General features: G+C 43.4%; 1 protein-coding gene and 1 long non-coding RNA gene across 4 annotated transcripts in view; one reads left to right on the top strand and one right to left on the bottom strand.

Moving 5' to 3' along the window:
* Nucleotides 1-21,099, bottom strand: part of SNX10 (sorting nexin 10) — a 73,562-nt gene that overhangs the window by 35,374 nt on the left and 17,089 nt on the right. The window contains exon 1 of one of the 3 annotated variants that reach the window (XM_049641624.1): nucleotides 9,048-9,527. The exons of 1 other annotated variant lie outside the window; for it this stretch is intronic. The gene's annotated coding sequence lies outside the window, so the exon portion shown is untranslated. Of the gene's footprint in view, nucleotides 1-9,047; nucleotides 9,528-21,099 lie in introns of those variants that run through there. One more of the 3 variants, XM_049641623.1, reaches the window with a different exon arrangement.
* On the top strand, nucleotides 18,887-19,379 carry LOC125930006 (uncharacterized). The gene is made up of 2 exons (XR_007460029.1): nucleotides 18,887-18,973; nucleotides 19,215-19,379. It is a non-coding gene; the product is annotated as an uncharacterized LOC125930006 (long non-coding RNA).

Genomic DNA, 21,099 nt, shown 5'->3' with positions numbered 1-21,099 from the left:
AGCACAGAACACAATGTGGGGCTTGATCTCATGATCTGGGATCATGACTTGAGCTGAAATCAAGAGTCAGACGCTCAACCAACTGAGCCTCCCAGGTGCCCCGACACTGCTTCTTCCAATGCATTTTCACCCAAGTCTTAGAGCCTTCACACCAACATATTACTTTTTAATGTTGAAGAGACTCCACTCCGGGACAAGAGGGCTTAACGAAAGGCGTAAGTCACCCAGTTCCTTTCCTGTTACGATTCTGCCTTCAGAGAGGGCTTTTAGAAGAAAGTCAGACAAAAGCCTTGGTATTGAAGGGGTGTGAGCACTGGAGGAGAGGGCCCATGTGAGGAGTTGGCTGAATAGCCGTGTCAGTCTCAGCAGTAGCTAAAAAGGTGGGAAGAGGGGGGTGGTTGCTTTCAGGGGCACCCAGGACCTGTGTTGATTCGGGGTTCTAAAAAGCTTATTTCCTTACCTTTCGAGAGAACCTCCTCCCACCTACACCCAGTCCTGTGCCTATGGCCTCTGTAGTGTGCACAGAGGAGGGAGACGTGTTCTGTCTACACCTGTGTCTCAGCAGCTCAGCACCTAGCAGGGGAAAGGCTCACCATGCCAGAGAATTTATGCTGTGGCCACTGTGCTGCCCTGTGAGATGCTCTGGGGTGCTGAAGGCCCCATAGAGTCCTCTAAGATACCCAAAGGAACTGGTACTAATATTACTGTCAGTAAACACCCCTCCACCCTCATACACACATAAAAATAGGAAAAAATTTTTAGAAAACGGTGACAGACGTGGCCACATGAAAATTTAAACCTGCTGTAGTGTACATTTCAAAAGGAATATGAAGACAAATGTTAATATTTGTAATACATAACAAAGGATTAATATTTCTTAATTTATGAAAAGCTCTTGTAAATCCATACCAAAGAGCATTTCTGTAGAAACATGGGGTAAAGGTTACCAATAATCAATTCATAAAACGAAAACAATAAAGGTCAAACTCAACAACAGAAAACAAACACCCTGATTAAAAACTGGAAAAAAGACTTGAGTAGACATTTCTCCAAAGATGATATACAAATGGCCAAAAAACATATGAAAAGACAGTCAGTATCACTAGTCATTAGGGAAATGGAAATCAACACCACAGTGAGTTATCACCCCGCGTCCATTAGGAAGGCTAGTAACAAAAAAAAAAAAAAAACAGAAAACAAGTATTGGTGAGGCTATGGAGGAACTGGAACCTGGGTGCTGGCGGGAATGTAAAACGGCGCTCCTGTAGAAACCAGTATGGAGGTTCCTCAAAAAATTAAAAATAGAACTACTCTAGAGTCCAGCAATTCTACTGCTGGGTACATATCCGAAAGAACTGAAAGTAGTATCTCAAAAAATTGCACACCCACCTTCTTAGAAGCTTGATTCCTACAGCCAAGAAGGGGAAGCCACCCAAATGTCCATCAACAAATGAATGAGCAAGATGTGGTATATATGTAGAAGGGGACATTATTCACCTTTTAAAAGGAAGGAAATTGTGACACATGCTACCACATGGATGAGCCCTGAGGACGCTATTCTAAATGAAGTGATCAGTCACATACACAGAAACCAGGTACTTTATAATTCCACTTACCTACATGAGGTAAGTAAGGTTTCTTAACTAGCCAAATTCACAGAAACAGAAGGTGGGATGGTGGCTGCCGGGGGCTGAGGAAGGGGAAAATGGAGAGTTCTTGTTTAATGGGTACAGGGTTTCAGTTGGGCCAGATGAAACAGACCCGGAGATGTTGTTACACAACAATGGGAATATACATAATACTACTGGACTGGACACTTGAATTGGACAAGATGGCCAATTTTACATGTTCTTACCACAATTAAAAAGTTTTAGGGGTGCCTGTGTGGCCCAGTCGCTTAAGCGTCTGACTCTTGATCTCAGCTCGGGTCATGATGTCGTGCTTCGTGGGATGGAGCCCTGCGCAGAAGCTGCTTGGGATTCTCTCTCCCTCTCTGTCTGCCCTTTCCTCACTTGTGCGTTCTCTCTCTCTCTCTCTCACAAAATAAATAAACGTTAAAAAAAAGTTTTAGGAAAAAGGTCAATGATTTATTTAAAATGTTTAACCTTGCTATAAACAGAAATGCAAATAAAAAATAAGGAACCATCTTTGTGTCTATTAAATTAGAATTTTTTTTAATGATAATATCTACACTGGCAAAGATCATGAGAAATGGGACTGATTGCTGCTGGCAGGAATGTGAGCTGTTTCAACATTCCTGAAAGACAAGTGGGCCATATGTTTCAAAAGAATTTTTAAATTGCTCGTGTTCTTTGACTCAATCATTCCACATCTGGGAACTCAACCTAAAAAAATCAATCAGACGTGTGCAAAAAAAAAAATTTTTATATGAAAGAACGTTCACAATGCAGTGTTTTTAAAAAGTCTATCAAATAAAATGGAAACGTAAATGTCCATCGGTAGATTAGACAGAATGAATTATGGCAGCGCTTCATAACACACCAACCAGCTTGGGCCACTACAAATTATGTTATAGAAGAATATTAAACGTAAGGACTGTTCAAGAAGTTCTGAATAGGGAACGGGTTGACACCAGGCAGGGAAAGATAAGGGACCTCCACGGAGGCAGACTGCATCAGAGAGCGGGAGGCTAAGGAGGCAGCAGGGGCGGCAGAGTTTGGGGAAGAAGAGGAAGAGAGAAACGTGTTCTGGACCTGCCCGCACTAGGGGCCGTGCATGAAGTCTCACAAACATTCTGATAGGGTCCCAATAAAAAGTCAGGGACAAAAATCCTCGGTGGCTACCCAGTTGGGACCCCTTCTCACTCTTGAGAGCTTTGTACTTACCCTCAATAAACTCTATGGTTTTGCTCACTCTCTGTTGACTCCGTGAGACAAGGACGAGTGTCTCTCCCACCCTTCTGTAACAGGATCGCCAAGTGAATTTTTTATGTATGTTTTTATTTCTTTACTTATTTATTTAAGAACCAGGGGCGCCTGGGTGGCTCAGTCGGTTGAGCATCCGACTTCAGCTGAGGTCAGCTCAGATCACGATCTCACAGTTTGTGAGTTCGAGCCCTGCGATGGGCTCTGTGCTGACAGTTGAGAGCCTAGAGCTGTTTCAGATTCTGCGTCTCCCTCTCTCTCTGCCCCTCCTCCGCTCGTGCTCTGTCTCTCTCTCTCTCTCTCTCAAAAATAAATTAAAAAAAATAATAATATTAATTAAAAATAATTAAATTAGGGGTGCCTGGGTGGCTCGGTCAGTTAAGCGTCCGACTTTGGCTCAGGTCATGATCTCACGGTCCGTGAGTTCGAGCCCCACGTCAGGCTCTGTGCTGACCGCTCAGAGCCTGGAGCCTGTTTCAGATTCTGTGTCTCCCTCTCTCTCTGCCCCTCCCCTGTACATGCTCTGTCTCTCTGTCTCAAAAATAAATAAATGTTAAAAAAAATTTTTTTAATAAAAAATAATTAAATTTAAAAAATAATAATAATATTTAAGAACCAGAGCCTACATACAAGGAGTTAACAGTGGTCATTTCTGAGTGGTGGGATTCTAATGGCTTTTTACTCTGTTCTTTTCTGTATTTTTCAGGAAGTTTACAATGCATTTGTTACTTCTGAAGTCTGAAAACACTGCGAAATTTTTTTTTAAATAAAACTTAATGTGCTCAATTACTTTTATGTTACCATTTCCAAGAAAACAAACAGCTAAGTTAATTTCACTTTGTGTTTTACTTCCTCCTATGATGTTCAGCAATTTTTCTACATAAATCAAGAATTACTGACTTCTTACTTTCAGCTCATAAAGATAATGCCATCAGTGAGGTTGTTTTAAATTCAAAGTTTAACTTAGTGCCAGTTTTCCACGTACCTATTTCTCAGTACCACCTATGTCCTTCGCGATGCATTGGGCAGGTCTGGGGGTGAGGTCATACCCCCCCCCAAACCTCTTCTAGGGGGGAAGCTCTGGGCCAAGGTCCTGCTGAAGGGACAGCTCTACAGGTAGCCCCATTTTGTATCACCTGAGGGGGACCCTTCCTAGACACAGGTGATGGCATCAATGGTTAAGTATCAGACTCCAGAGAAGCCAATCCACAGGTTAGTCAGGTGCCCAAGACACAGCCTGGCAAGCAAACAAGGGCTGGGCACCTGCTCCTGCCCATATTTGGCGCAGGACTGGCAGTACTCTGGGACCCGAAGCTGGGAAATGATGAAAGAGAAACAGGAGGGATTACAACGTCGCAGCCAGAGGTCTGAGGGACCAGAGCTTGTACTGAAACAGAAGCCATGCTGAAGATAAAAGATCTCATGAGATATCAAAGAAACTGGTCACCAGAAAAGCTGAATTACGGCACTGGCTTCAGCTGCTGACATCCACACAGCTGCCTGGAGCCAGCATCCAGAGTGTCCAGTAGCTTAAGGGTCCCGCGTCTCCTGGGTACCCATGCACCCCTTTACTCAAGGTAGCCTGAGGGAGAGCCCAGCTTGGGCAATCCAAAAAGAAAAAGACAAACAAGCTGGCACCAAAACATGAAAAATGGACCGATGTGGGGCAGCTGTGCCCTTTCGAGAAGGACCAGCAGCGCGTGCAGAACCACCTGTAAAGCCAGCCCAAGTTCTTCCTCGGTCTGACCTTAGAACTTAAAAACACAAACCAAAATGGAAACACAAGCAGAAAGCTGAAATTCAGTGAAAGCTGGAAACACAGATAAAATTACTGCTTAAGTTTGCCACCATTTATCACAAAAGAAAAAATCAAAGAGAATACGGCATTTCTTTTTAAGGTGTATTAGCAGTCTAAAAAAATACTGGTGCACGGTACAAAAAAACAATGAAACCACTGATTTGGTAATCTCCACAACATATGGGTTCCTTTTATGGTCATGAAATGATGGTGGGCCAAATATGGGGTCTAAAATCCAGGAACAAGAAAAAAATACATCGAATTTTAACCTCAACTATTTTGGTGGCATTTAGGAAACGTGCTACCTTAGACTTAAGGTCTTACCTGGACACATAGCCATGTACACTGTGGGCCTAACTCTACCTCCCCTCATCTATACACTAAGGACAACACTGGGGAATAGCAACACATGACCAGAAGAAACAGAATTGAAGGAAAGAAGCCATAAAACGCAGATGTAGGAGACAGACGGGGACACTAGAGCAGACAGGCAGGTAACACTAGACTTCCTAACTTGTGACATCCGCTCTCCCCAAAACAACCCTACCCTCCCAGATCAAACCCAAGAATGTTTTTCACATTTCCCAAATGGTCTCCTTCCTTTTTTTATGCTATTAAGTTTCTCTTAACTAGTGATGTGTCTGGGCTACTCCTTTTCCTCTTCTGGAAGAGCAGGTAAGTCTTGGGGTTGGGAGACGGGGTATTAGTAATCTAAACATTAGTGTGAATTTGTCCAATCAGACAGCATTCCTATTAACCAAAAGCTATCTACAGCTACTCACTCCCCTCCCCCACCCCCATCACCATGCAGAGTTTTGACGAAGAGGGAAAAGAGGGGAAACCATTGGTACTTGGGGGTGTGGAGTTCTTTGGAGGTTGATGCATCCCTCAGCGCCCTGCCACAGAATCGTGAAAGACTGAGACCACAGCCCCCTGAGGAACAGCAGAAAACACCCTGCTCTTCTTTCCTACCAACAATTAGAAGGCATTTTTTTCAACGTCACTTATTCTAGCCCCATCCCCTGATCAGGGGACTTTACAGAAGTACAACCACAACTTCCCATTAAAATACACCTTAAAAATGGCATCAAAAGAATAAAATATCTAGAATTAAATTTAACAAAAAAGTACAAAGCATATACTCTAAAAATTACCAGATATCATTTAAAGAAATTAAAGATCTAAATAAGTGGGGGAAAAAACCTGTTTATGGACAGGAAGACTTAACATTGTTATTGTTAGGACAGCAACTCTGCTCAAACTGATCTGTAGATTCAATGCAATCTTTATCGGAATCCCAGCTGACTTTGTGCAAATTACAAGCTGATTCTAAAACTCCTATCTAGTTGCAAGGAACCCAGTATAGACAAAACAACCCTGAAAAAGAAGAACATAGTAGCAAGACTCTCACTTCCTGATTTCAAAACTTACTACAAAGCAACAGTATGTAAGAGAGTGGCACAAAGATAAACAGATAAACAGAATAGAATTAACAGTCCAGAAATAAATCCATACTTTTATGGTTACCTGATTTTCAACAAGGCTGCCAAAACAATTCAATGGGGGAAGAAAACCAGTCTTTTCAACAAATGGTGCCAGGACAAGTGGATATCCACAAGCAAAATAAAGCTGGACCCATACTTCATACCAGCTAGAGAAATTACCTTGAAATGGATCAAAGACATAAATGTAAGAGCAAAAATTATGAAACTCTTAGAAGAAAATACAGAGGTAAATCTTCATGACGTGGGATTTAGCAAAGGATTCTTAGATATATACCAAAAGCATGAGTAACAACAACATCAAAAAAAACAAAAAAAACCCAAAACCCAGATAAATTAGACTTCATGAAAATCAAAACTTTTATTCTTCAAAGGACACCATCAAGAAAGTGAAAAGACAATAAATGAAATGGGAGAAAGTATTTACAAATCATGTATCTGATAAGAAACTTGACCTAGAATATATAGAGTTCATACAATTCAGTAAAAAAAAAAAAACCTTAAGAATCTAATATATAACCTGGTGACTATAATACACTGTATTGTATAATTGAAATTTTCTAAAAGAGTAGAACTCTCACCAAAAAAGGGGAGGGATATCAATAGGTAGGGTGATGGATGTGTTAAGTAACTTGATGGGGGAATCCTTTCACAATGTATACATACCATCAAATCACATCGAACACTCTAAGTAACTTACAATTTTGTCAATTATGCTTTGGTAAAGCTGGAAAAATAATAAAAATAAAATATATATGTTGTATTACATTACACATATAAGTAGAATAATAAAAAGACCACTGACAACTTATAGAGATAACTGATAGCTGATAATTCAAAACCAGGCAAAGGATCCTCAACAGACATTCCTCCAAGGAAAACAGAGAAATGGCCAAAAGCATATGAAAAGATGCTCAATATCATTAGCCATCAGGGGAGAGCACATCAAAACCACAATGAGATATCACTGCACTCCACTAGGCTGGCTAGAATCACAAAGTCCGATAATAACAAATTTGGCTAAGGATACAGAGAAACTGGAACCCTCATACACCGCTGGTAGATTTGTAAAGTAGTACAGCCACCTCAGAAAACAATCTGGCAATTTTTCAAACCACCAAACACAGGCTCATCATTTGACCCAGCAAGTCTCCTAGGTGGATACCCAAAAGAAATGAAAATGTATGTCCACAGAGAAACTACTATATAAATATCAGCATTATTCGTAATAGCCAAAAGGTGGAAATAACCCAAACGTCCAGCAATGGACAAACGGATAAACAAAATGTGGTATATCCATCCAATGGAATGTTATTTGACAATAAAAAGGAATGAAGTATTGATACACCTGCAACTTGGATGAAGCTTGAAAACATCAGGTTAGAAAAGGTCCACAAGAGTCCACCTGTTACAGAATTTCATTCATATGAAAGTGCCAAATAGGGAACTAAGGACAGAAAATAGATTACTGGTTGCTTAGGGCTCAGGTGGAGGGTGTGGAGAGTGAAAGGGTGGAGTGTAGGGGTTCAGGGAAGTGACAGCTAAAGAGCAATGAAACGAGGTGATAAAAACATCCTAAAATAGTTGTAAGTATCTGTAAATAAACTGAAACCAGTGAATAGTACACTCAACTGGGTAAATTGTATAGTATGTGGATATTTCAAGAAAGCTATTTTTTAAGTGTTACCTGAAACTCTGAGTTTGACCCATTTTATTCATAGCCCCGGTGTCCCTCATCCTACAAAACACCATGTGTGCCAAACTGAAAGCCCTGTGGGCATCATCTACCCCTAGGGTTCTCTCACCCCGACTTGGCTCTGACCCCATCCTTGCTCTGCCATCCCGTCTTCCAACCCTTCCTCCCACTATGCCTCGGAACTTCATTCCTAGATCCAGCAAGTGCCCCACATTCACACCCACCTCAGCGGCACGATTCTGGCTGGGCCCTGGCCACTCTTCCCTTCCCTTGTGACCCTCCCAAGTCAGCACTCCCATTTCTAAGGACCAGGAGAAAACCAAATTCCCCAGGTCACTACAATCTCCAGACAATAACCTACCAACAAGTGCCTAGAACCTAGGAATGTGGCCAACTCCCTCCTCCTCACTTCCTGGAATGACTTCCTTCTCGCCAGTTTCCTACTTCTCCTTTCTACATTTTTAGGAACCTTCCCTGTGCTTTCCCATTTTTTCCTGATCCCTCCAAGGAGGACCTCGTTCACGGTAATGACCTAAAACCTCTTGGTCTTGCCTTAGCCTATTGATTCCTGTGACCTAACCTCTTACCAACAATGTGTTTACCATGTGACCATATCACATCCTAACCAGGAACTTCTCTTTGAAATGTAAAACTAAAAGTCTCCTCTGATTACCCTTCTTTTCTCACTTCCTCATTCTCATCAAATTTGCTCTTCCATTTGAATGAAAACCACAAGAACTTTGATCCTACCCTTCCTATTCTCCCTCTGGACCTCACTTCCTCATATGGTCTCCCTCCAGTACCCCTCATTTCCTGTTCCACTGACACACTCTATGTGTCAACCTCCAAACACGGATCAACTTAACCTCTGTCACCTCCATTTCACCTACCGCTGAAGAAAAATGCCATCGTTTCTATGACTGCCTCCATCACCAGGTTATGAGTTCCAACTTCAGTGGGCTCCTCCAGGGTTCAGGAATCTTCCACTCATGCCAGCAGCTTCAGACCTTCACCCCTCACCTCCAGCCACCTACCTCCTCCCAGTTTGCTACCCCACCCCATCATCTGATAACTCTTATTTCCCATTTCATCAAAACAGTAAGACCATCAGGTTTACATTCTTCATCCTGGTTCTCTGCCCCCTTGAAATCTACCCACATACTCACCCACTTCCCTCAGTCTCAGAGAAAAAGGGTCACATTTCCCCCTGTCTTCGTGATCTTATTTCTCCTACCTTCTCCAAGACGTCGGTTCAAGTACCCCTCAGCCTTACTAACTCCAACTGCTTCCTTCTCCAACAAACGAGCTCAAGCTCCTCTTATCCCAGTGTAGATGGGCAACACTGGCTAATTCATTCAACCTATTAAGGACCAGGCACTGCTGCAGATGTCAGAGATAGGACAACGAGCAAGACACCAGGTCCCTCATTTCGCTTACATCATAGTGGGAAGGGACGGAAAGACGACATGTAAACAAACAGACAAGGTAATGAACAAGCTTAATGAAGAAAACAACAGGATGATGTAATCGAGCATGATGCTGGGTACTTGGTGGGGACTACTTCACATTCGGGTGATTCGGAAAGGCTTCTCTGAGGAAGTGACGTCTGAACTGAAACCTGAAAGGCCAAGAGGGAGCCAGTGACAAGGTGGTCTTGGGAAACAGCACTCCCTGGTGAGGCTCCCATGGGGGAATGGGCCTTCTTCTCCCCAGTTCTGCACTGATACCTCCCGGGCTGGCCTTGAAGTACACAAGGGACAGTATGTTCCTGGTGGGGACATGAAAAGGTTCCCTGGTGAGGCACCACACACGGCTTCTCAGCAGAAGCCATGTACTCACTGTCACCCTCCACTTTAATCAGGACAGTTCCCAAATGGGCCACTGGCAGCCCTCTTTCCTTCCACTCTCTACTCATTCTGTTTTGGCTAACACTCCCTTATCACATGCAAAGGAGTCCAGAATCAGAACTGCCTTTGAGGACAGCCTGGCCACCTCCTAGTGGACATCTCCATCCAGACATCTGTAGGCACCTCTAACTTACTGTGTCTAATCCAAGCTGGCTGTCACATGTCACCTTTTCCCTGCACTTCTGGGGCCTAGCCTATTCTACCACCTCCTGTGCTGCCCATTTTAATAATGAATCACATCAACATCCACACAGTGACTCAAATGGGAGTCCCAGAAACTGTCCTTGATTCCTTCCTTTCCCTTACTTTCCAAATCCAACTGGTAAGCAAGCCCTCTCTCTCTGAATACCTCCTACGTCCATTCCCTTCTCCTGGCCTCCAGGGTCAATGGACTAGCTCAGGATCTTGTCATTTCTCTACTGAACCCTAGCTGAAATACTGGAGATTCCCAGGGCCCAACACCCTTAGCAGATGCTCAGTAAATGATTTTTGAATAAACAAAAGAGAGGGAGCATGCATGAGTGAACAGAATGATTGAGTGATCAAATCAATGAATAAATAAAAGAATAAATGCATGCCGTGTACAAAGAAAGCTAAGAAATATAAAGTCTAAAGGAGGAGTTAAATAATGTCAAAGGAGTCAAAGGAGTTAAATAATGATCTACGGTGGCAGGGTTTAGATTCATACATAGCAGGGTTTCGATTCAAACTGAGGTCTGCAGGCCCCAAATCCCATCATGGCTAATGGTCACAGGCTTACACGACAGGCTGGACCTCAAAAGATAATAGTAATAGCCAACACACAGAGAATGCTTCTGATAGAGTCACCATTCTAAGAACTTCACATACACCCTCACAAAAATCCTATGAGGCAGGTACAGATGTGATCCCCGTATTAACAGTTAAGGAAACAGAGTCACCAAGAAGTTAACAATTTGTCAAAGGTCATAAAGCTACTGAGCGACAGAATTGGGATTTGAACCCAGACAGTCTGGCTCCAATGTCTGCGTTGGTCGTCCCTTTAACCTTTTGGCATACTGCCTTCATGATGGAGGGAAGATGGCAGAGGGAGGTTCCAGGTGGAGGGAACGTACGATTACATGCAGCAAGGCAAGAAGGTGGGAGTCGAATCTGGCAACAGGAAGGGGGGGGGGGGTTGCTGTGGCTGGGATCAAGGGGAAGTAGAAAGTAAGGCCCCAGAGAAAAGACGGTGTCAGACACAAAGCTTCCTGTTACCTGGTCCAGGGCCAATGGCCAGTCTTGTTTGATACGTAAAGTGCCTCCATACTTTCACAAGGTAGTAAACTGTCAGAGGAACGTGTTCACTCTGTTTTCTTAACCATGGTATTTAGTTCTCCTGAATATCAAGGTGGAAGAGCTAAAAGGCAAAGGAAGAGCTAAGTTGTTCAAGGTCCTATGGTTAACTAGATGGTAAAACCGGCCCCAAGGTCCATGGAAATAATCATCGGCACCCTAACCTGCAAGCATTTATTTTTGATACAGTATTAGTTTGAAAAGATCACACATATTTTTAAAAATCTCTAATTTTGGGGGCGCCTGGGTGGCTCAGTCGGTTAAGCGTCCGACTTCAGCTCAGGTCACGATCTCGTGGTCCGCGAGTTCGAGCCCCGCGTCGGGCTCTGGGCCGATGGCTCAGAGCCTGGAGCTTGCTTACGATTCTGTGTCTCCCTCTCTCTCTGCCCCTCCCCCGTTCATGCTGTGTCTCTCTCTGTCTCAAAAATAAATAAACGTTAAAAAAAAATTTAAAAAAAAAATCTCTAATTTTGTTTCATAGTACTTCAAACGTGAGCCAATAAATTGCCATCTTCACACCTCACTACTGTGAAGTTATATACAAGTCAGTCAAATATAAATTTATATTAGAGGGGTGCCTGGGTAGCTCAGTCAGTTAAGCATCCAACTTTGGCTCAGGTCATGATCTCACAGTTCATGAGTTCGAGCCCCGCAACAGGCTCTGTGCTGACAGCTCAGAGCCTGGAGCTTGGCTCAGATTCTGTGTTTCCCTCTCTGCCCCTCCCTCGTTCGCACTCTCTCTCTCTCTCTCTCTCTCTCTCTCTCTCCCTCAAAAATTAAAAAAAAAAAAAATTTTTAAACAAAAAAAAAAAAAAAAAGACTCTCTCTTTCCTGGGCGCCTGGGTGGCTCAGTTGGTTAAGTGTCCGACTTCAGCTCAGGTCATGATCTCGAAGTTTGTAAGTTCAAGCCTCACATTGGGCTCTGCGCTGGCAGCTCGGAGCCTGGAGCCTGCTTCAGATTCTGTGTCTCCCTCTCTCTCTGCCCCTCCCCTGCTCGTACTCTGTCTCTCTCTCAAAAAAAATAAAACATTTAAAAAACTTAAAAGTAAAAGAGTCTCTCTCTCTTGGGGCGACTGGGTAGCTCAGTCGGTTAAGGGTCCGACTTCGGCTCAGGTCATGATCTCCCTGTTGGTGAGTTTGAACCCCACATCAGGCCATCTGCTGTCAGCACAGAATCTACTTTGGATCTGGTCTCCCTCTCTCTGTGTCCTTCCCCCACTCATGCTTGCTTTCTCTCTCTCAAAAATAAATAAACATTAAGAAATATATAAGATTTTCTCCCTCTTTCTTTGCTCCTCCTTCCTGCTCACGTGTGCACGCACACACTCTCTAAAATAAAAATAAATAAAATATAAATTTATAGTAGGAAAACTTTAGTAGAAAAAAAATTAAAAGGCAGACCTTAAAGCTAACCTTTCACCCTAATACTGCTTCGGAAAGAAAAGGGAAGCAGCCTTGCAAGCCATCTAAGCAAGCCCTTAGGTCCCTATGGACCTACAGATTCCTAATCTCGTCAGTCACTGGAAATGGTCACCCTGGAATCTGTAAGTGCTACTCTGGTTCCCTCCTTCATGGGGATCTAGGAGATCAAACAATGACCACAGCTTCAAGGCCTCCCAACTCGTGGGAGACCAACATGGTCATCCCTCACGGTCAAGGGGAGAGACATAAATACTAAGTGAAAGAACCCAAAGAAACGTTCTCTGACCTCTGAAAGTAAATATTCCGGAGGGCTCGTCTGGCTCCAAGGGAAAGGGGCAGGACCAGATCACTCAGTGCCCTCTGCCATGGGAATACCAAGCAGGGAGGGAATGGGAGATAAAGCAGAGGCAGGGTGACGTGAGCAATTCGTCTGACAGAAATAACCCCTGCCCCAAGCCCATCAGAGCCCAACGTTAAAACCTGCTAAATAAACTACAAGTGCACCCTCTTTCTCTGCCCCTAACCCACTCGCATTCTGTCTCTGTCTCTCTCAAAAATAAACATTAAAAAAAATTTTGAACTACAGGTATAAAATTAAAGTCACTTGTTGAGCCCCTTAACGTAAGTTGCTGCTGAACATAGAGAAGTAGAGGGCCAGGAAGTCACTAGGGTGCCCAGCAATCAGCTGGCCTCGCTCACTCCTTTTACGTGATTCACTTCCTGCCCCAGCATAACCTTGACAGCAAGCTGTCAATGCTGGATCCGTGACCTCGAGGGTGTGTTGTACATCCGGAAAGGAGCCTTGGCCCAGGGAGTCTGGCTAGGCAAGGGCTCACAAAACTGACCAAAGCAGAACTATTGATTTTCACAAAACTGACCAAATCAAACAAAGCCAAAGGGAGTGTTTTCCAAACAACACTGATCTTGTGGTCTTGTGAAGTCCAAAGATTAACAAAATACTAAGAAGGCAAACAAATGCCGGTGGTTGGGGAGTGGGAAAGAAAACTCAGACTGGCTTTGTTCTAGGAGCAGACTTGACAGATTCAGGTTCTTTGTGAATATATCTGGATTGAAGCAAAAGCCCAGATTTAACACTGGTTAAATCGTTACCTTCACAAATTTGAAAAGCGTAAGCTAGCTGGGAGAGTCCTCATGCCCATTAACTAGCCCTGTCACGTGGCTCTGGGCTGGGCACTGCTCTGCATGCCTCAGGGGCACATAAGACAGGACTCCATGCAACTCAGGCCAGGATTTACACCTTGACCCTGACCAGAATACAGGGTTACCGACTTCAAAGTCTAGAGCTCACACACCCTCCAACCCAGCATCCCTACTTCTAGGAAGGGATTTCTGAGAAAAACTGGCACCAGGTGCAAAGTCCCATCTGTGAGGCTGTAGCCATGTTTATTAACTGGAGAAACGGAGACAGCGTGAATGCCCGTTAGTAAAGGACAGATTGAATAAAGTAAGGCGCATTCATGGCATACCTTGCAGTTGTTCCAAAAGAGGGGATGGGATCTGTAAGTGCTGAGATAGGGGATTATTCACGACACACAAAGTGGGAACAACAAACTGCAGAATGATATGTAGTGTGTTTCCATTGTTCAAGCGTGTACATTGTCAAAAAGAAAACCAAGGCCCAAAATGGAGTCACTTACACAAGGCCACGCCACCAGCCGGGGGTGGGGGTGGGGGGGGGGGACTTAATGACTAACCTAAATGCAGTTTAAACCTCCCCCAGAAAGTAGTCTTAACCAGTCAGTCAGGAATTTTCTGGTCAGCACTAATGAGATAATCTGTTACAAGGGCCTCTTGGTCCTACTCCTCCACTCTCCCCACAGAAAGAAGGTAAAATAATCTGCAGGTAATACCCCCACTCTTCCCAAGGGACAATGGCTTTGCCTGAAGCAATTTTTTCTTTTCTTTTGCTAACAACTTCCCTGCCCTACCCTCCTTCCTATAGAAACCTTCCATTTTTTGTACAGTTCCTTGGAGCATCTCTCTACCTGCTAAAAATGAGATGCTGACCCGTTGAATTTAATTTTTTAACAACATACATGTGTATACACTTAAATGCCCAGTGATGCATTGAGAAAGATTCCACAGGATATGTGCCAAAGTGAATGCAATGAAGGTGTATGGGGGGGGGGGGGGGGGGGGGAAGCACTTTTTTTTTTTTTTTTTTTTTTTTAGTTTATACACTCCTGGATTGTTAAGAACTCTCATTGTTAAAAATGAGATTTTGTGATTTGAAAGTATTTATGTAAATATATATAAATATATAAAATAAACCGGAGCCCCTGGGCATCTCTATTCCTCTTTTGCTGAATCAGAAGATCCCAATTACTAGGAAAGGAAACACGGCCTGGAGAAGTGAAGACACCACTTTCTTCAGAAGTGTGTAAGATATTTCTCCCTCCTTTAGCTGACACATCAGGCCAGATTTGTATTCAGTTCCGATCCATCAGAAATGATGAGGGAGCCTGAGGCAGGCTGAGGGGCAAAGCACACGCTAGGACCCCCACCCCCACCCCGCCCCCACCCAGGTGGGACATGTATGATATTTCTTGGACACTCCAGGCTACCCCAAACCCGGAAAGGACAACAAAACAAATGGCTAAACTGGTAAGAGTCTCCACCAGTTTGCCAGAAAAAGGCAATCCCATCATAGCCTAAAGTCCAGGAACTCCCTACTGTCTTAATGTTCATGCTTTACTGGAGGGAAAAACAACCTTAGCTTGACAATAAATAACTAGGCTTCCAGTAAGTCTTTTGCATGTAGAAGTCTCTTTGGGAAACTCCCTCTCAGACTTTATCTCCCCCAACCCCATTAAACAGTCAACACCCCCCACACACACACACACACATAACCCCAGTGCAACTCTTCCTGCCAACGGGTCCTGTCCCCATGCTTTACTAAAATCACCTTTCTGCACCAACAACATCTTCAAGAATTCTTGAAGAATTCTTGGCAGTCGGCTTCAGACCCCACGAACCCCCCATCACCCGAAAACTTCATCAAAAAATAATTATTATTTTTTTAATTAAGAGAGAGAAAGAGAGTGAGCAGGAAAGGGGCAGAAAGAAAGGGAGAGAGAGAATCTTAAGCAGACTCCATGCTGACTGAGCCCCGACATGGGATTCGATCCCACGACCCTGGGATCATGACCTGAGCCAAAATCAAGAGTCGTACAACTCAACTGACTGAGCCACCCAGGGGCCCCAACAGTTAATTTTTGAAGCAAGATTCTCATTAGCAGAAACACAAAACAGGAACTGTAAAGCAAATCCACATGGTTTGAAAGCCAGCCCGGCCCAGCCCGAACAGGCTCCAGCTAAGTCTGTGGCCAGTATCAGGCACTGACAGCCAACAGCTTAACTGGCCAAAGTCTCAGGGGTATGTCTTTCCAACTCCACCCACCTGGTCTACACCCATTTCTGAATATATCATTTATCTCTAATTCATCCTTCCCTTGCTTCCAAATGGATGGGAAGCAGTTCCCAAATAGTTAAGGCAGTAAAGCTATTAACATAGGAATTGTGATACAGATATGGTAAGAATGAGGAAAAAGTAAAAAGGTCATTTTAAGTATAAACTCCTAATACTTATTTAATTTTGGGTTGAAGCATATTTAATTTTGGGTTGATATACACTAGGGCTCCTTAAGATCTGTACTGTAAAACCAAGGAATATAACAATCAGGAAAATAATCCAGAAGGAGAGCACTACATTCTCCACTTCTACTGACTCAGTAAATAAATCTGAATTCAACAAGCTTCCCCATGCTCTTCAGAGGACACTGGCCTTTCTCTAAGCCTTTGTCTTAATTCTCATGTAAGTCTAATCGATCTTCTGGCACATACCTAGCTTGCTGACACAGCAGCTTAACAATCCTCGATAACCAGCTCAAAAGGCAGCATGGAAGTGTTTAGTGCTCATGCGAATGGTTTAGAGCCATTCGCATCTGGATTCAAATCCCAACCATTCCACTCATGGCTGTGTGACCTTGGCTGAGTTACTTAACTTCTCTGGTCCTCCATTTTCTTATAGGGGGCAAAGAAAGGATTCTTAATAGTGCCGGTTTCGTAGGATGAGAATTAAATCACATAATGACTTACTGCACTTACCAAGTATGCAATAAAAGTTAAGTGTGACCAATGGCTGAATTCTTGGCACCTTTTTCTTCAAAATCTAAGAACCATGGAAGATGCAAAAAATTGTATATTTTCAATAAAAAGTTCAATTGGATGGCTGCATATGCATGTATATGTCCCGGAGCAGAGAGAGAAAAGCAAAACTTGCCATTCACAAAGGATGCACAAGCCCACTGCATCTTTAGCTATAAAAAATATCCATGTAAAACTATAAACACTGCAGCAAAAATCAATGGCCAAACAGAATATGGTACTGGTACAGAAAATACGCATTAGCCTAGCTATTCGTGATTGACTGTCACGAGAAATAGAAATGGAGATGTGATCTAACAATACTGTGTCTTAAAATCCTAGTCTATTACAAATGCTTCCAAGGCAGCCCCCTTATGAATGTGATTTCACACCAACAGCTCTGTATGAGCCGAATTTCCCACATCTTAGGTGCCAAGGACAGTTGGCCTGGTTGAAGACCAGCAATAAATCTCCCTTTAGGCTTCCATTTTCCAAGTTAAGTATCCTCAGGTATTCAGTGGCTCTTGATAACCAGGATAAAAAAAGATGTAAACAGGTACCTTTTCAGAGTCTCCAAATGAGCAGAAAACACAGATAGTAATAAAAATAGCTACCACTTCTGAATGTCAACCAAGTGCTGGCATTGTGCTGAGTATATTATGTGCACTGCCCCGTTTAATTCCTAAAATCACCCATTTTATAGATGAAGAGGTCAAGGCTTAGAGAGGTGAAGCAGCTTGCTCAAGGTCACCAACTTGTCCAGGGGCAACACTGGAATCCAAACCTACCTGCCTAGTTAATCACTACTCACTTTCCAGATCTCGGTTCCACTTGCACCAACTCCCTCCAGCAAAGTCAAATCCCCCACTTCCCTTGCATCATTGTCTTCCTCTGAAATTCTGATCACAGTGATATTTGTACCCTTATTTGTGTCAATACTGAATTAATGTCTGTCTCCCCACCAAACTGTAAGCTCAGGGATAGCACAGCTCCTCGCTGTGCTTGTTGACTTAGGGTCCCTGACCTCCTACCCCAGTACCATGCACTGATTGTGCAAAAAAGTGGGGAAAAACAGTATTTAGAAATCAGCCAGCCGCTTGGGCACTGCACCAAGCACAGGCAGTTCAGTGTTCGTCCGTGTGTGGGCACCACAATGCCACCTGCCCATTCTGAGGGACAAGATAACTGGAAGAACTGGAATAAGCAGAACTGGAGGATCTCAAGCACAAAACCTCCCAGGGGTGAGACATGGTTTTATCTTCCCATCTGAAAGAGGGCAGTACAAGAGATGGACTCTTCATCAACCCAATTAAGATATTATTAATAATAAATCAGGGGCACCTGGGTGGCTCAGTCGGTTAAGCGTCCGACTTCAGCTCAGGTTGTGACTTCATGGTCCACGGGTTCAAACCCCATGTCGGGCTCTGTGCTGACAGCTCGGAGCCTGGAGCCTGCTTCGGTTTCTGTGTCTCCCTCTCTCTGTCCCACCCCTGCTTGCTCTCTCTCTCTCTCAAAAATAAATAAAAACATTTAAAATAATAATAATAATAAATCATGCTTCTGATTCATTGTGGTCAACTCTTTCCACTGCATATGGCTTAATTCTGTTTTGACACTTCTTTAATTAAATTTTTAAAGATTTTGCTTTTAAGTAATCTCTGTACTCAATGTGGGGCTCAAACTCACAACCTTGAGATCAAGAGTCTCATGCTCCAGCCAGGCGTCCCCTCTGTTTTCTTGCCCCCCCCCATTCTAATCTGCATTCTATTCCCTTCCTTGAATATCTTTTTTCTCAAATACTTGAAGCAGAATCACATCCCATTCACAGGCTAGTTTCTTAACACTCAGCTACGAAACCAAAAGCAACTGGAAATAAAGGAAACCATATACAAAACAAAAAGCAGTTATTGAATCTCAGCATTTCTTTGTAAGACACTGTCACAAGGAAAATCCCAATGGTTTGAGAGTAAAATTTTTTTCTCTTTTTTTAAGTAGGCTCCACGCCCAACATGGGGCTCAAACTCACGACCCCAAGATCAAGAGTCGCGTGCTTTACCGACTGAGCCAGCCAGGCACCCTTGAGCAAAATCTTTTAAGCAAATCATATAGCACCATCCCATATTATGCTCCATTCATAATATTAAAATGTTAAATGGTAGAAGCATTAAGTCCTTCACGAGACTCAAAAACACATCCAGAGCAAGCTATTTTAGTCCAATAAGATAAAAAAGGAGTAACTTTTTTAAAGAGAAAATTACATTTGCTGCCTGTCAAAAAATCAGGTTTTTTTGGGGCGCCTGGGTGGCGCAGTCGGTTAAGCGTCCGACTTCAGCCAGGTCACGATCTCACGGTCCGTGAGTTCGAGCCCCGCGTCGGGCTCTGGGCTGATGGCTCGGAGCCTGGAGCCTGTTTCCGATTCTGTGTCTCCCTCTCTCTCTGGCCCTCCCCCGTTCATGCTCTGTCTCTCTCTGTCCCAAAAATAAAATAAACGTTGAAAAAAAAAATTAAAAAAAAAAAAATCAGGTTTTTTAAGGGCTCAGGATCTGATTATCAGTCTGATGATAGTTCTAACTTTGTAATGTTTTTTAGTTTTATATCACAGGTGAACGCTGAGCTTTAAGAGTATGGAAGAGGTGGAGACAATCCGGAGAGGGGGTTTTGTTACATAAATGCTCAGGAAAAAGGGGGAAAAGGTTAACTTAGTCCCACTGGTTTAGCAGAGCCCCAAATTCATGAAAGGTCTACATGATCTAACCCTTTTTTAACATGCAATCTTACCCTATGATCCAGCAACTACATTACTAGGTATTTTCCCAAAGGATACAAAAATACACCCTGATGCTTATAGCAGCATTATCAACAATAGCCAAACTACAGAGAGAGCTCAAATGTCCACTGACTGATGAATGGATAGAGAAGATGTGGTACATACATACTACGGAATATTACTCATCCATCAAAAGGAATGAAATCTTGCCATTAGCAATGACATGGATGAAGCTAGAATGTATTATGCTAAGCAAAATAAGTCAATCAGAGAAAGACAAACGTCATATGATTTCATTCATATGTGGAATTTAAGAAACAAAACAGATGAACACATGGGTCAGGAAAAAAAAGAGAGAGAGAAACAAATCACAAAAGATTCTTAATGATAGAGAACAAACTGAGGGTTGATGGAGGGAGGGAGGTGAGAGATGGGCTAGATGGCTGATGGGCATTAAGGAGGGCACTTGTTGGGATGAGCACTGAGTGTTATTTGTAAGGGATGAATCACCGAAGTCTACTCCTGAAGCCAATATTGCACTGTATGCTGACTAAAATGTAAATAAATTTAAAAGAAAAAAACACGCAATCTTTACAGGTATAGAATTCCCCCGAATATTCTTTTCAGAGAGTCACAGGTACAGCAGGTTCTCCGGGCCTGGCAGAACAACCAACCGTGAAGAGCCCAGTTATGCAATGTCTTAGTCAAGGAAAGTGCTGCCTGTGAGGGAAACAATAGCCCTGAGGAGACAAAACACCAGTGTACAAGTTCTAACACCATCCAGTATCTACTAGAAGGACCAATTCTAGAGAGCTGCTGTGTGATATGTACTTATCGTTAACAATACTGCATGGCAGTGGCACCTGGGTGGCTCAGTTGGTTGAGTGGCCGACTTTAGCTCGGGTCATGATCTCGCAGTCTGTGAGTTCAAGCCCCACGTCGGGCTCTGTGCTGGCAGCTCAGAGCCTGGAGCCTGCTTTGGATTCTGTGTCTCCCTCTCTCTCTGCCCCTCCCCTGCTTGTGCTCTATCTCTCAAAAATAAATAAATGTTAAAAAAAAAATTTTTTTAAAACAATACTGTGTAGCATACTTAAAAATCTGTTAAGACGGTAGATCTCATATTAAGTGTTCTTACTACAATAAAAAAAAATGATCAGGTATCTGCTAAGTGGTTTTCTAGTTAGCCACACATGGCTGAGAGAGAGAAACTGCAGGGTCCCCAAAATGCCCCATGCATGGAGGTTCTTCGCGCCTCTTCTGTGCACGTGCGCATGCACACACACACACACACACACACACACACACACACAACTAGCTTCTTCCTCCTTTTGGCAGTTAACTTCTACATCTTGATTCCTATGTGTGCTTCACGTATCTTTTTAATATAAATACTAGGCCCTTTCCCAAGATGCAGCACGGTGTATAAAAGAAGAAACAGAGGGGCGCCTGGGTGGCTCAGTCGGTTAAGTGTCTGCCTTCCGCTCAGGTCATGATCTCACGGTTCGTGGGTTCGAGCCCCGCGTCGGGCTCTGTGCTGACAGCTCGGAGCCTGGAGCCTGCTTCGGATTCTGTGTCTCCCTCCCTCTCTGCCCCTCCCCTGCTCGCTCGTGTGTGTGTGTGTGTGTGTGTGTGTGTGTGTGT

This window comes from Panthera uncia, chromosome A2, assembly GCF_023721935.1.
Source record: "Panthera uncia isolate 11264 chromosome A2, Puncia_PCG_1.0, whole genome shotgun sequence".
Classification (NCBI taxonomy): domain Eukaryota; kingdom Metazoa; phylum Chordata; class Mammalia; order Carnivora; family Felidae; genus Panthera; species Panthera uncia.
Note: the sequence above shows the minus strand (reverse complement) of the source record. Positions and strands in the feature narration are given on the sequence as shown.